The 15,899-nt window shown below is 30.8% G+C and overlaps 1 protein-coding gene across 1 annotated transcript in view; it reads left to right on the top strand.

Annotated features, from left to right (window-relative positions):
- The first annotated feature begins 563 nt into the window (after positions 1–563).
- The window catches only part of LOC105846762 (ephrin type-A receptor 3), a 137,028-nt gene continuing 121,692 nt past the window's right edge, over positions 564–15,899 (top strand). Inside the window, exon 1 of the mRNA XM_065806045.1 lies at positions 564–659. The gene's annotated coding sequence lies outside the window, so the exon portion shown is untranslated. The remainder of the gene's footprint in view (positions 660–15,899) is intronic.

The following is a 15,899-nucleotide window of genomic DNA, read 5'->3' as shown; positions in this document are numbered from 1 at the left end:
TGTTTTATTCATGTTAATATTGTAATTCAATTTTTTTAATATCTTTTTAGATAACAAATAAAAAATGGAAATAAAAATACAAAGAGAAAGTTTCGAAGAATATGATTTACATTATCAAAAATGGGTATGGTTTTGTCCACACACGAGATTAAGCTTCAAACATGAAAAAGTTTCAACATTGAAAGAACTATGTAAAAGAAAAATGTCATTCAGCAGAATGAAGATAGAAATGAAATTATTTCAAATGAAACTGGCAAAAGTGATCCCTTTTGAATATTACGACACCAAATATATTATTTGGGATCAAACCTTTTACTTACAAACACAATATTGACTTTATTTTTTATATAGAAAACATTTAGATTTTTTTTACGAACAAGCCTATTTTTTATATACAAGCAGTGAAATATTTTTATCTCATTATTTTCAACCTTATTTAAATAATACTCAGTATGAACAATTTTATATTTTAGTAAAAAATTATGTAAATTGGGCTACAGAACAATATCATTTTATCACATCTCCAAATTTTGTACATAAGAATGATATTATTTTATATTTATAGCTAGAAAATAAAAATGAACAAAACAAAATGTGGTTATACCAAAAAAAGAATGTCAGAAAAAGTCCGTAACCAAATGAAAGGTACTCATTGAAAGGTATTCATTTCTTTTTATTTTTTTAAACAAAAATTTTTCTATTTAACCTATTTTTTTTTCTTTTTTTTACAGCAATGTATCCCTACTTTTTTACCTTAAATAAAGAGAGCTTGCATCATTCAAAAATAATTTATTCGTAAAAAAGTTTACACCTTTTGTGTAAATTTTTTTACGAATAAATTATTTTTATTTTTTTAGCTAACTTGTAACAGTTTTTTTATATTAAATTTTCTAGACATTAAAACCTCTCTTAAATTTTTTATTTCCCTCACTTGCGCTTCATTAAACAAATTAAAATTCCTGACAATAAAAATTTTCTATTCCACCCTCACTTGCTCTTCACCACCGTCACTTGACGAGGACCCCCTCAACTATGACCATCACTTGACTTGCGCTAGCGCTCTTTTACCTACCATTGGTAAAGCTGTTTTGGGTGGAGCTATCTCTGGTGGAATTTCTTACGGAATTAATAGAATTGAAAAATAATATTAATAATATATAATATATAAAAACTTACAATTCGTTTTTTATTATTTTATTACAAATGTATAATCCCAACATTGTTCCAAGTAATACGAAAACTCCAATAACGCTCCAAATAAATATCCTCCCACTACAATAACAATAAACAAGCTCGAAAGTGCTAATATTGACACTATTTTTTCTTTATTAATACACTTCAAAATATCGAATACAATTCCCATGCGAGTCGTGCGTACCATCATTATCTATTGGAGGATCTGGTTTATAAGGTTGAACTACTGCCAACTGGTAACGGTTTATTTTTCAATTCCATTCGTTATGAACCTATTTTTCATTTTTTCACTCTTTATATACTTTTCGTAATGCTTCATTAAACATATTAAAATTCCTACATTTTTTTTTATTCCCCTTCTCACTATTTTACCGTCACTTGGCGAAGGTCCGTCATTTGACGGCCCCTCTCAACTATTAACACTTGACGTGTCAATAAACGGTCTCTTAAGTCTTGACACACTTTTCCAACATTCATATATTATATATATATATATATATTTATATATATATATATATATATATATATATATATATATATATATATATATATATATATATATATATTGCCGGGGATAGTGCAAACCCGCGTAAGCATTGGATAATACCGCGTATCTGACAAATGTAGCTAATTTGAGATTTCTTTGGCAATGCATGGAGGATTATAATCGGCATCCGACGATATTGAGGTTACTTTTATTTGACCTATAGAATGCAGGTTATTGCCCAAGAACGATACTGCGTATCATGGGCCAGTAAATACCAGTACCGTGTATTTGATCGGTTATCATCTCGAGCGTATCTGTAATGTTTTTGTTAATTTGAGGTGTTGTTAAATTTGGTTTATAATTGAAAATAATCAACACTACATCAGGTCAGTTTTGGTTTTATTATCTATATACAAACTTAATAAAGAAAAAACTTTATTTTTTGTTTGTTTACCATTTTCGTAAAGTTCTCTTTACAAAAAAACGTCTTTAAAAAAAGTTGCCTCATTAAGTTTTATTGTTTTTTAATTTAAAAACCAAAAATGCGCGATCATGTTTTTATAAAGAGAAAAGTTTTTGTTTACATTTTTTGTCTATTAATAATACTTTTTTTTAATTTATTTTTACTATCTATATAATTGCAGGACTATACCTCTTGTATAGGATTAGTTTTCCTACTTCTTAATTGAATATGATGGGAGTCTATTAGTTTTGCTAATATTAGCATTTTAAATAAAACAAGGACTTTAAAAAATTTTCAGTTTAAATTATCATTAGCACGGTTCACCTTAGAATATTCAGTCATTAGTAATAACTGAATATTGTAAGGTGAACATTTTGTATCTTAGCCAATTTATATAAATGCATTTCTTATTTAAAAATATCACCAAAGTAGGGGAAAGGAGGCTAAATAGTACCCCCTAAGAAAAAAAATTAATAAAAATAAAACTAAATGTAGGAAAAAGTTTATTTTTAGATAGAAACATGTATTGATGAAACTAAAACAAACAATCATGATTTCAAGATGTAAATATTAAAATAAAGAGCGCACTAATAAAAACTAAAAATAAACAAGGTGGTACTATTTACCCACAAGAAGGTTCAAATAGAACCACTAGTGAGGCTAATAAGTACCAAAGGGTATGAAGAAAAAAAAGCTCAGCACTAATAATAAGTAATATAACAATAAATGGTTCATTCTACACTTGTAAAATATATTTATTGACATAATTCACATATATAACTATCATGTGACCAATTTTGAGACTCAGATGATGAGCATGCAACATGTACCTATGCTCCACAAATTAAACACTGGATCATATCCTCCTCAATGTTCTCATCACACATGAAGCAATACCAACGCTGCCCTTTGTTATCTTTAGAGGTTGGGCAATTATGTTTTTGCTGCCCCTTCAACCTACTTGTACTAGTGGTACATTTATTTTTCTTGACATTTTTTTTATTTATATTTTGACTTGATTTCTTTTTGTCAGTTTTTCTCTTAGTTTTAGGGGTATTATTAAATAAAAGCTGCTTTTTATATTGACTTGATGTTAATATCTGGGAGCTTTTTTTTTTTCTTTTTCTTTTTGCTGGCATCTTGACATGCACAGGAATTGGTGAAATGTGTTTCACAGAGATGTATAAGTGATTCTTTGGGGCTGCTTTCACAGGCTGCTGCTTTAGAATTAAACAATCATAGTGCCTACATCCTCCACAACCCTGGTAAACATAAGGATAACTGGTGGTGAGGATGAAAATTCCTCCATACCATACTTGAGTACAGCACTGTGTTTGGGGTTGTGAACAATTATTGCTCTTTGAATAAGTTTGCTGATAGCAATAAGTTTCAGCTCTCCAGGCATGGTTGTTGCGTTATACATGTCCTCAAATCTCTCTAAAAAGTTTTTATACCATTTATGGGGTGGCATATCAGCGCAGAGAGTTCCTTGGTCAAATTTCTCATAGTCACTGAGATTGTGGCACATGTAGTTTATCACTTGTGCTCTTAACAGATCAGCTAAAGACTTCTCTTGGATCATTTGTTGGAAGTCCTTGATTATTCCAATTTCATCCCTGTCAACTTTTTGAAGTGATTCATTTTGACTAATGGAAACACTTCTAAAAAAAATCGACAATCAGGTGTTGATATAATGGTTTCAAATGTTTGATTGGGTGTCTCAGGTAGCGCAGCAGATGTCTCAGGCTGAGAAGTTGGCAGTAAATTAAGTTGAATGGTCCGTGATGTCGCAGGTTGAATGTTTGGTGATGTTTCAAGTTGAAAGGCTTGCGATGTATCTGTATTAACAGGGCATGAGATACCATTTGAAAAAAGAATTGTGACAAGGTTTTCATCACGGATGGCCAATGCTGCAAATTCATGGTCTCCAAAAGCATCACGGTTGAAAGGTCAAATACCAGGGGTATCAAATCCACTTATTGCATTGCACATTAAGGCAACCTTGGGAAAAGCAAGTCCCATGAGGTTAAACACCTGAAACGTGGTTATTTCTTTTCCAGGGTTAAGTCGCAGCCACTTTTCAACCTCTTGCTCATAATATGTCTGCAATGGCTTGAAAACAGAGATGTCAAGAGGCTGCATGCGATGTGTAAAATTGTGGTAGAAGGCTCAGCAATATTACGCCAGATTCTGATGCTTTCAAAATAGCATTTAAGTTTTTTGTGTGGGTGGCATGACCATTTAATATTAATAGAATAGGGTGGTCCTTTGACGGTTTCACATAAGTTATGAAGTGGTCAATCCACTTTTTGAACAGTTCTGTGTCCATCCATCCACTATCATTACATGCAAAAACTGATCCAGAGGATGCACCATCTTTTAGCTCATCTTTCATCCTTTTACGTTTAAAAATTATCATCGGTGGGAGAAAATTGCCAGCAGCATTCATACAAAAAACACCAGTGGTTGTAGCACCCTTTTCAGCACTGGAAAGAGAACCGACCTGACGTTTTTCTTTTGCTGATTTTGATTTTGTGTCTGGACTTAGGAACTATTGACAAATTAGTTTCGTCCATATTGTAAATATCCTTGCCCTGAAGTGAATGCTTATCCAGGATATATTGAAGCTTGTCATAAAAGCCACCATGAGCAGCACGGTTGAAGCCTGAGGCTCTGGCAATTGATGTAGGCTCTGGCTGCAACTCAGTGTAGGGTGCCTTTTCATAAAAGAGTTGTACCAATCTTTGCTAGCAATTTTATTAAAGTTATGTGACAAGTTATTAGCCTCTGCTAACTGAAAAGCTAACTGCTTTAGGTCCTTTCTAGTGATGCCAAACATCATTGCTTCAAGCAGCAGAATGTGCTTGATCAGATCTTCTTCGACTTCAGGTGGAAGATTTGTTGACCTGCCCCTCACTTTTAATCAATCTCTTGCAAACTTGTTTTTGTTCAGCAAATGACGTCTTAAAGTGGGTTTAGAAATGCCATACAATCTTGCACACTCATTAAGCCCACAAATCCATCTTTGTAAGCAAGCAGCGCTTTTTTTAGATCTTCTTCGGTCCATGTAGCTGCCTGTCTTCTGAAAACAAAAATGCAAAAACCTTCTGTTAATATAGGAAAATGTGTGTGTAAAACTTAAAAAAAATTTTCTGCAAAACGTAACATAGTGAAAAGAAAAGCAAATAATTAGAAAAGGCATATAGGCTTATATAGATCTAGATCAGAAAATGTGGGTAGGGAAGTTTTTAAAAACAAGCCAATAATACTAATTAATAATCAAATAGGCCTACTAATTTCCATTTAAGAGAAAAACAATAACGGAAGGATGAGAAAGAATCAGTAGAGAAAATAAAAAAGAAAAGAAATACGCTAATATGAAAGCTAAAAATATTATTATAACCTAGACATACATATAAAAGTGCTGCATTTTCTCAATTTAGAGAAATAACTATGTAACTGTTTAGAGACAAAGTTCTTCAAGTTTTATTCATCACAAAGTTCATTATTTGAACACGAAAATTAATAATTTTGGATTTGTTCAAACAGTTGATCCTTATTACGAACACCTTCACGATTAATTCTGCGGTTGACGATCTCCCACAGGTTCTTAACAGGGTTGAGATCCGGAGATTGAGGCGGCCAATCCATCACCGATAGGTGGTTGTCTTCAAACCACTGCTTGACTACTTTTGCAGTGTGTTTTGGATCGTTGTCTTGCTGAAAAACCCATTTTATTGGCATATTCCATTCAGCATCAGGTAACATAACATCTTTCAGGATATTTCTATACATGAAACGGTTCATTATTCCATCGTTTCGATGTATTGGACATAGACCGTAAGCAGAAAAACACCCCTAGACCATTACATTGCCTCCACCATGCTTCACGGTATTATGGCAGTAACGTAAATCGAGGCGTTTTTCGGCCGGTCGACGTACACGGCAAATGCCATCGCTCCCAATGATGTTGAACTTCGATTCATCACTGAACAGGTCAGTTCGCCATTTCTGCACATTCAAGTCAATATGAGATGTAGCAAACAGGAGTCTTTTCTTCTGGTTTTTTAGTGAAATCAGCGGTTTCTTTGCAGGGCGTCGAGAAAACAATCCGGCTTCAACAGCACGTCGTCTGATTGTTCGGTCCGATACAGGCAGCTCTAATTGCTTTTGTATCTCAACTGATGATATCAAGGGATCCTTTTTGACGGATCTGACGATCATAGAATCCTCTCTAGAAGTGATGAAACGCGGTCTTCAACCTTTGTTATCTGCTGCCAACTTCCCCGATACGATATTTGGAACATAGTCTTGATATGGTACATTTTTCACGCGATATTTATCACAAATACTTTTTTGTGACACTCCACTTACGATATTGCCAATAATTTTCTTTCTTAGTTCCAATCCAAGACTGTCGGGAGCCACTTTTGCACTTGAAGTCATTTAAATAATAAAAATAAATAATCACGTTTCTCAAGGCTTACCGTGTTACATTTACCTTATGATGATACAATAATGCTCAGTGGAAAACAACGTCTTGGTTGGACGTGGACTGTATTGATGTAATGAAACACTTGTTATATTTCACTTCTTGTATTGATGTTCTTCGATAAAACACTTTGATAAAACTCACTTCGATAAACTGTCTTGATAATACTGACTGATTGACTTCCATATACTGACTGAATTATTTGTCGATTAACATGTATCTTGTATAGTAAAATGAACCTGTGTGAACCTGTTCTGGAAGATTCTAGATGCTTGTTTTTGATGCTTCTGGAAGCTTCTGAATGCGTCTGGATGCTTCTGAATGTTTCTGGATATTTCTGGATGCTACTGGATGCTTCCAGATGCTTCTTCTGGAAACTTCTGGAAGCTTCTGTATGCTTCTGGAAACTTCTGGAAACTGCTGGATACTTCCTTTAATTATAAAACCTTCTGTGACGTTGACACGGACCAGACTTAAGAAAATGAAACAAACCTAAAAAGTTGCACTTATTTTGTTCGCTGCAAAATGACACTTGTCAACGAAATTCTGCCTGTGTGCTGTCACCTGTCAGCTGATTGCTCATGTCATGGCATGCTATGACTCCAGACTCCTGAACTGTTTGCACAGGTAGTATAGTTCGTTTTGTTTTTAAGACATGTAAAATTAGTAACACTTTTTAGCATTGTTCGATGTTGGTTGCAAATGTTTTGTCCAATACTGTAAGTATAAAAACTCTTTTTAAAAAAGGCATGATACTGATACTAATGATAGTTTATAGATTATATCATAAGTTTTATAATTTATAGCCCTATCTACTAGATCTAGATAAATCTAGGTTAAAAAATGCAACTAAATCTAATAATCTAATTGATTTCAATTTTAAGTGTATATACTATGTTTAATTTAGAAATGTTATTAAAATATAATGACAGATTAGTCTATAACAAATTGACAACGTATAAGTATGTTTGCAGCGCCTAAAAAGTACCACAGGTCGGGTAATTAGTACCACAGGTACGAATTACCCCACCATCACAGGTACGATTAACCCGACTATGACTAAACATAGTTTTCTACTTCAGTGTTTTAATGGGCAAAGCGAATCGGAAAAAAACGTATTTAATAATGAAGAAGAATGGATGGGCTAGCGCCATAAAAAAATATAAATAAGTTACGTATATCCACGCCTGCAAGTACGACTAGTAGGACAGTGTAATTATTACATCAAATAGTGTTAAAAAAGGGAAACAGACTTACCTCCTTTCTTTAACGTTCGATTCCGCCATTTTTTGGTCAGTATACATATTTCATCTGCTGGCTTGACTTTATCGTGCTTCCGCCAATTTCAACGAATCAGAAAAAGAACAATGACACTGGTACACATTCCACAGCGGTACTAATTACCCCCCTTTCCCTATATAAATCATTATGAATATTTTTTCTATATTTATATTGCTAATTTTTTTTAGATTAAAGAATAAAATGGCGAATAACAGAAAACTCTTGTCAAGAAGATAAAATACATCAAGTTATGACATAGAAAGCTTTTAAGAAAATGACTGATAATTTACCATATGTTTTTGCGGAGATTGTACATACTGAAAACAATAGTTCACCAAATGAATTACCAACATTTGACTTTTCAGTAGATGATTCTGTTGCTGATCCAAATAACAATCCAATCTCTGAAATAACGAATGTTGAACAGATAGCTTTCATTCAATGAATAGGCAGCAATGACGATTTTTTTCATGAAAGAAATTTGGAACCTGAAGTAGCAGTTGAATCTAGGAAAAGGAAACGAAAAGCAGAACAAATGTCTTTAAAAAGATTTAGAAATAAGAATTTGAGAATGCTAGGTCATGAATACGTTATAGAAAGACTGGTGAGGAATAATTTTTACAAGACGCTGTAAGACCTGCGCGAAAACTTGGAGAGGCTTGTAAATCAAACAAATGCTTACAAAGTAATGTGATTAACTGCAAAAAGTTTACAGAAAGTGTAAGACTAGATATTTTTAAAAAATTTAGGAGATGAGCTGGGTAGCCAAGAAAATCTTTGTTTTATATTTAGTTGATAAAAAATCGACTAAAAGAAAAACTACTGAAAGGGCTAGTACAAGGCGAAGTATAACAAAAGTCTATTATTTAAAATTAAAGAACAACAAAATGAGAGTACGTTTAAAGACGTTTTTAGGAACGTTGGGTATTAAAGAGTGGACAGTTAGGTACTGGCTTTAAGAAAAATTTAATAGGGATACAACAAAAAACCGTAATGATACTGCATGGCCATGCCATTCATTGAAAGAGTTGGTACAAATATTTTTAAGAGTCATGCCTAAATTGCCTTCTCGCGACTGCAGAAAGGAGAGTAAAAATTATATCTAGAACTCATAATAGTCTAAACGTGAGCTCATTCGTATCTATGTTAAAAATGCTACAAAAAATTGACAGAAAGTGGCTTTCGGAAAACTATTTGAAGATGTTTTGAAAGATAAAAACATAGCTTTGTTTCATCCAAAGAAAGATGCATGCGATCTATGTTGTTCATATAAAACAGGAAATATTACAGAGCAAGAGTATCAACAACATGTATCACGGAAAGATTTAGCTGAAAATGAAAAAACTTTAGATGAAATAGGTGCAAAAAATGAAACAATTCATGTTATAACTGCTGATTTACAAGCAGTGAAATTATGTCCATACTTGACAGCCAGTGCATTGTATTTCAAAACAAATCTGATGGTTCATAATTTTACAATATACAATCTTGGCACTAATATAGTAAAGTGTTATTGCTTTGATGAAACAACAACTGATTTAAAGGCATCAACTTACGCTTCATATTCATTAAGCTACCTTATTTATGATACAATCCGTTCTGGAAGAGGTACTGGAGCAAAATGTGTGGTTGATATCAGAGTTCTAAAATACAACCCCAATGGTACAATAGATTTCAAACTAAGTTACGATGAACAATTTAAACAATTACCACAAACACCAAAAAGAGTTCAACCAGTGATTCCACCACAACTCTTTACTGAAAGATTGCCAATCTCAAAATCAAAATATGATCATTTACAACAGTTAAAAAGTGTTATACCGAAGGATTATTATGAATTATATGGCAACTTGCCTTACAAAAATGATTAATTTTTTATTATTCTGTTCAACTATAACTACGATGACAGTTGTTATTTTTTGAGTAGTTAAAATAGTTCTTAAACATTTTTGATGTTTTTTGTAATTTTAATGTTAATGAGTAACATTTTTCTTAATTTATAATCCATAAAAATTTATTTATAAAGTCATGAAGATATATTTTTGTTAGATAGCTGAAGATGTTCTTTTATTGTTACGAGTTTATTTCGTGATATTATTCCTAAAACTTGCTCTATTGTACCTAATAAGGTAATTAAAAAGGCTGTACAGACTAAGTAAAATGTAAGATTAAAGCTAACTGTTATTGAAATATTGTTATACTATCAATGTTTATATTTTAAAGAGATTTCGGAATATATATACATATTTTCTTTTTTAATTAAGCATATATGATGTAAGGCTTTAAACAGATATTACAATTCATGTTATCATTTGATTATTATATATTTATTATTTCTTAATGATATTACTAGTTTGATTTCAATACCGCATAACTTACTCTCTGGAGTACCATTGTGATGAACTTGTGGTTAAATCAAATCCGCGTAAATGTTCTAGCGACTAAATTATTAACTAAAACACCTATTGGCTATTATTGATACTACAAAGAACATTAATAAAACTCTCTATGCCAAAATGAGACCAAAATCTGTTTAAATAAAAAAAACAGTGTTTTATTACATCAATGCAGTCCACATCCAACCAAGACGTTGTGTACCACAGAGCATTATTGTATCATTACAAGGTAAATGTAATACGGTAAGCCTTGAGAAACGTGATTATTTATTTTTATTATTTTTATGACTTCAAGTGCAAAAATGGCTCCCGACAGTCTTGGATTGGAACTAAGAAAGAAAATTATTGGCGATTACGTAAGTGGAATGTCACAAAAAAGTATTTGTGATAAATATCGCGTGAAAAAATGGACCTTATCAAGACTATGTTCCAAATATCGTATCGGGGAAGATGGCGGCAGATAACAACGGTGGAAGACCACGTTCCACCACTTCTAGAGAGAATTCTATGATCGTCAGATCCGTCAAGAAGGATCCCTTGATATCATCAGTCGAGATACAAAAGCAATTAGAGCTGCCTGTATCGGACCGAACAATCAGACGACGTGCTGTTGAAGCCGGATTGTTTTCTTGACGCCCTGCAAAGAAACCGCTGATATCACTAAAAAACCAGAAGAAAAGACACATGTTTGCTACATCTCATATTGACTGAAATGTGCAGAAATGGCGAACTGTCCTGTTCAGTGATGAATTGAAGTTTAACATCATTGGGAGCAATCGCACTTGCCGTGTACGCCGACCGGCCGGAAAACGCTTCGATTTACGTTACTGCCATAATACCGTGAAGCATGGTGGAGGCAATGTAATGGTCTGGGGTTGTTTTTCTGCTAACGGTTTAGGTCCAATACATCGAAACGATGAAATAATGGACCGTTTCATGAATAAAAATATCCTGAAAGATATTGTGTTACCTCATGCTGAATGGAATATGCCAATAAAATGAGTTTTTCAGCAAGACAACGATCCGAAGCACACTGCAAAAGTAGTCAAGCAGTGGTTTGAAGACAACCACCTATCGGTGATGGATTGGCCGCCTCAACCTCCGGATCTCAACCCTGTTGAGAACCTGTGGGAGATCGTCGACCGCAGAATTAATCGTGAAGGTGTTCGTAATAAGGATCAACTGTTTGAACAAATCCAAAAGGCCTGGGCAGCGATTCCACAAAGTTTCATTGATCACCTGATCGAATCTATGCCTCGAAGATGCAAGGCTGTGATTGACAACAAAGGATTCGCCACGAAATATTGATAGAGAAATACAGCTTGGTCAACATTTTGTCGATTTGCACTTGTTTGTCCAGAAGGAAATCAACTTTTTTTAATACTTTTGATTAACTTATTAATTTTCGTGTTCAAATAATGAACTTTGTGATGAATAAAACTTGAAGAACTTTGTCTCTAAACAGTTACATAGTTATTTCTCTAAATTGAAAAAATGCAGCACTTTTATATAAAGAAACTAAATTAACATTATTTGGTTGCACTTGTTTTGTCCGATACTGTATATATATATATATATACACTCCATATATATATATATATATATATATATATATATATATATATATATATATATATATATATATATATATATATATATATATATATATATTTATATATATATATATATATATATATATATATATATATATATATATATATATATATATATATATATATATATTATATATATATATATTTTTATATATTTATATATATATATAAATAGATATGTATATATATATATATTTATATTTATATATTTATATATATATAAATATATATATATATATATTTATATTTATATATTTATATATATATAAATATATATATATATATATATATTTATATTTATATATTTATATATATACATATACACCAAATTAAAAAAAAAATTTAGAACTGTTTTTAATGGCACCTCAAGACCCTTCAACATTTGACAGATCTCTTAATATTATCAAAAAAATGTTAACCTAGGTTGTAAAAGAAGCAAAAGTATATAACAAACTAATTTATTGTTTTTATTGCTTATTATCTCTAGTTAAAGCAGCTCTTGTTCTTTACTTATACTTCTTTTTTTTTGTATAAGTTTTATATAAAATTTGTATTAAGTATTATAATGTTACTGTATGGTTTAAGAATCAATGTTGTTAAATACTTGCAGAGTTTATATATACCCATATATATATATATATATATATATATATATATATATATATATATATATATATATATATATATATATATATATATATATATATATATATATATATATATATATATATATATATATATATATATATATATATATATATATATATATATATCAGGCCCGTAACAACCGGGGGCAGCTTTTATGCTCATTAAAATCAATGATGAAAACAATTGCAGTAGAAAGATATGGAATAAATTTTATATTTTAACTCTGTTCCTTCCTCCTTAGATTTTAGTAAAAAAAAAATTTTTATCATTCGATGAGTTTAACACTTTATTTATAGTTGTTTGAATTTTTCTATCAGCGGACTTTGCATGTCTGATAAGTAGATAAACGTTCGTTTCAGATAATTCTAAACTACTAACATCATAATCTTTCTCATTGTTTAAAAAATATTCTTGTTCTGGATAAATTTATTTTTCCTGATCACTTACATTTGCCAATGAATAATAGCTTTCTTTATCATATAGAAACAATCAACTTTTATAAATTATTGCCAATTGAATGTCAAGCGCTAAACGTATTCGATAATTTTTACACATGGTTGAACGTAACACGAAATGTTTTTTCTTTTTTCTAAAAAAGCTATCCATTTAATATCTGGTATTAACAGTGAACTTAGAAAAGACTAACATTCTATAAACCTTTTCAGACATGTATATTTACAATCTTATAACGACGATTATTTTCTGGCGCACACTAATTTCATACGTTACAAACCCTTCACCTCAATTAGTTTGCGTCTTTAGTTCAGCTAAGATTTTTTGACTTAATTTCTTTGCATGTTGATTGCACATTTGCACAAAAAATTGCGAATTGCACAAAAAAAATTGCACATTGCACAAAAAATTGCGAATGAACATTCGCAATTTTTTAAATTGTTTTGGAAACTTTGGAATTTTTGTATAATCTTTAGCACTTGACAGTATTCTTAAATAATTATTTTTATTTAAGAATACTGTACATCTTGTTAAGTTCTAAACATCTTAAGATGTACAAAACTTAACAAGTAATAAACAAGTAGTAAACCGTCTTTCGTTGTTAACGAATCATCAACTGGTTTTATGAAGTATTCTAAAATTGTTGTTGAAGAGATATTCAAATTTGTAGATGCATTCATTGTAGTTTTATTTGGTTCATCTGCTTTATTTCTCTTTAAAAATTTAAAATTGTGCTGTGTTTGAACATACTATTTGTTCTTTCACTAGAAGTTTAAAATGTTCTTGAACTTTTTTTGCATCGATCTACACTTCTGCGGTGAACTAAGAAATATGTTAGTCAAAAAGTTTATTTTTGCGTTGAGAAACGTCACGATGTGTTTTAGAACGCAAAAATAAGATGGTTAGATTTACTAAAACCACTGATCTCTATAAAAACTGGACAGCGCATCTTCTAAGAAAATTCCTATTTTTTTGAAGCCAAACGATGTCGTGTTAGAAAGCCCCGGAACTTTAATTTTCCGTAAGTTTCAGTTTTACGACTATGTTTCACTGATCTCTATAATAACTGGATAGCGCATCACTGATATCAAAATTAAAACCAATTTTTTGTTCGGCCACTATATTGGAAAGCCCCAAAAACCAGAACGGAATTTAAAAATACATAGATCGCGCTTAAAAACTTGTTTATTTTAGGCTTTTTACTTTCTTCATATGTATTCAACCAAGAGACATATTTCAATGATATTATTATGTTTGAAAATATAGAAACTTTGGATATTGTAAAAAGGGACATGCATTTGTGCTAACCCGGTTATTATAGAGATGTATAACAGTAAATTACAATGGTATTGTTGAGAAGTGCTATCCGGTTATTAAACAGAGATCAGTGTGTTACGATGGATATTTCGTTTACATTTATTCAAGCGACATTTTTTGCGAAAATTATATTAAAAATATATTGTAACAAATAATAATAAATACGGAGAGTCTCGGATAATAAACATCAATAAACAACAAACAGAAAGAACTTTAAGAAATATTCTTTAAGAAAGAAATTATATGTAATTTTAGTTTCATTTATTTTTAAATAATACCAGTTTGCTGAGAGTCTTTTAGTGGATTCTTCTTTTCCAAGGTAATGCAAACTTATTTTGCAATAGAACTTTGCAAATAATTTTACAAGTAACTATTTTATTCAAACAAATAATAAACAAATAATTTTACCAGTAACTATTTTATTCATAAATGCTCTTGGTACTCCAGAAAACATCTTTAAAAGCATTTCTTGACATTTTAGTGAAATCAGGTTTTTTCTGATTAAACTTTTAACCAAAAATTTAACGGATATTGCTGTTTTTTTATTTGGCGCGATTTTTGTTGGACAATTTTCAGCTTTTTTTTTTAATTTGATAATTTTTTTATGGTCAATTACAAGTTTCTTATTTAACTCCACATAGCTTCAACTGCATTTATCCATCGTTGATATATATATTTATATATATATATATATATATATATATATATATATATACAAATTAGTAAATACACTTGTATAACTTTTTTCTTCCAAAAGAATAAAAAAGTTATGTAAGTATTTTAATAATAATAAAGATGAATGTTTTTCTAAGTTTTACTGCTCTGTTTATTAAGGACTTTGAGCACATTATTTGTAGAATACTTTAACTTAATTTACTTCTTACTTAGGCCTTTAGTAGTAGTTTTTTATTTTTTTTAAATAAATAAACGTTTAGGATTTATTTCTCTTTTAGCAAAATTTTTTTTAAATTTTTGCAATCCCTCCCCCAACCACTTTTACAACTTTATCCTCTTTTATGCAACTGCTGCCACGTGCCAAAGAAACGCCCCCTACCGATTTATCCGTTGTGCATTTTTTTCTTATCTACCCAAAATCATATTTTCAAATAATTCTCCCTTAACCTCATATATTATGACCTCACTCCCTGTTTACTTTGCACACTAGAGTTTTATGACTTAGTTAAATTTTTTTTAGTATGTATGTTAAAAATCCTAGCTAAATTTGGGTCATTATTTTTTCAATAAAAAATATCTATAAATTTAAATTTAAATTATACCTATATCTCATTCTTGAAATCCAAAGTGAATATATATATATATATATATATACATATATACATTTTGTATCTTATTAATATATAACGAATATATGTCTATATAAAAAATATATGTTTACATATACAAACATAAGAGCAGAATTATCACAAAACTATGTATGGCTTGTAACATATTTGGTAAACAGTTTACAAGTTTCTGTAGGAATCATTAGTTGGGCAATGCGAGTGTAGCACAACCGTAAGGTTAGAAAATATATAGTAAATCATAAGAAACCAAG

The sequence above is a fragment of the Hydra vulgaris genome, chromosome 09, assembly GCF_038396675.1.
Source record: "Hydra vulgaris chromosome 09, alternate assembly HydraT2T_AEP".
In the NCBI taxonomy this organism is placed as follows: domain Eukaryota; kingdom Metazoa; phylum Cnidaria; class Hydrozoa; order Anthoathecata; family Hydridae; genus Hydra; species Hydra vulgaris.
This window is presented reverse-complemented; position numbering and strand designations above follow the sequence as displayed.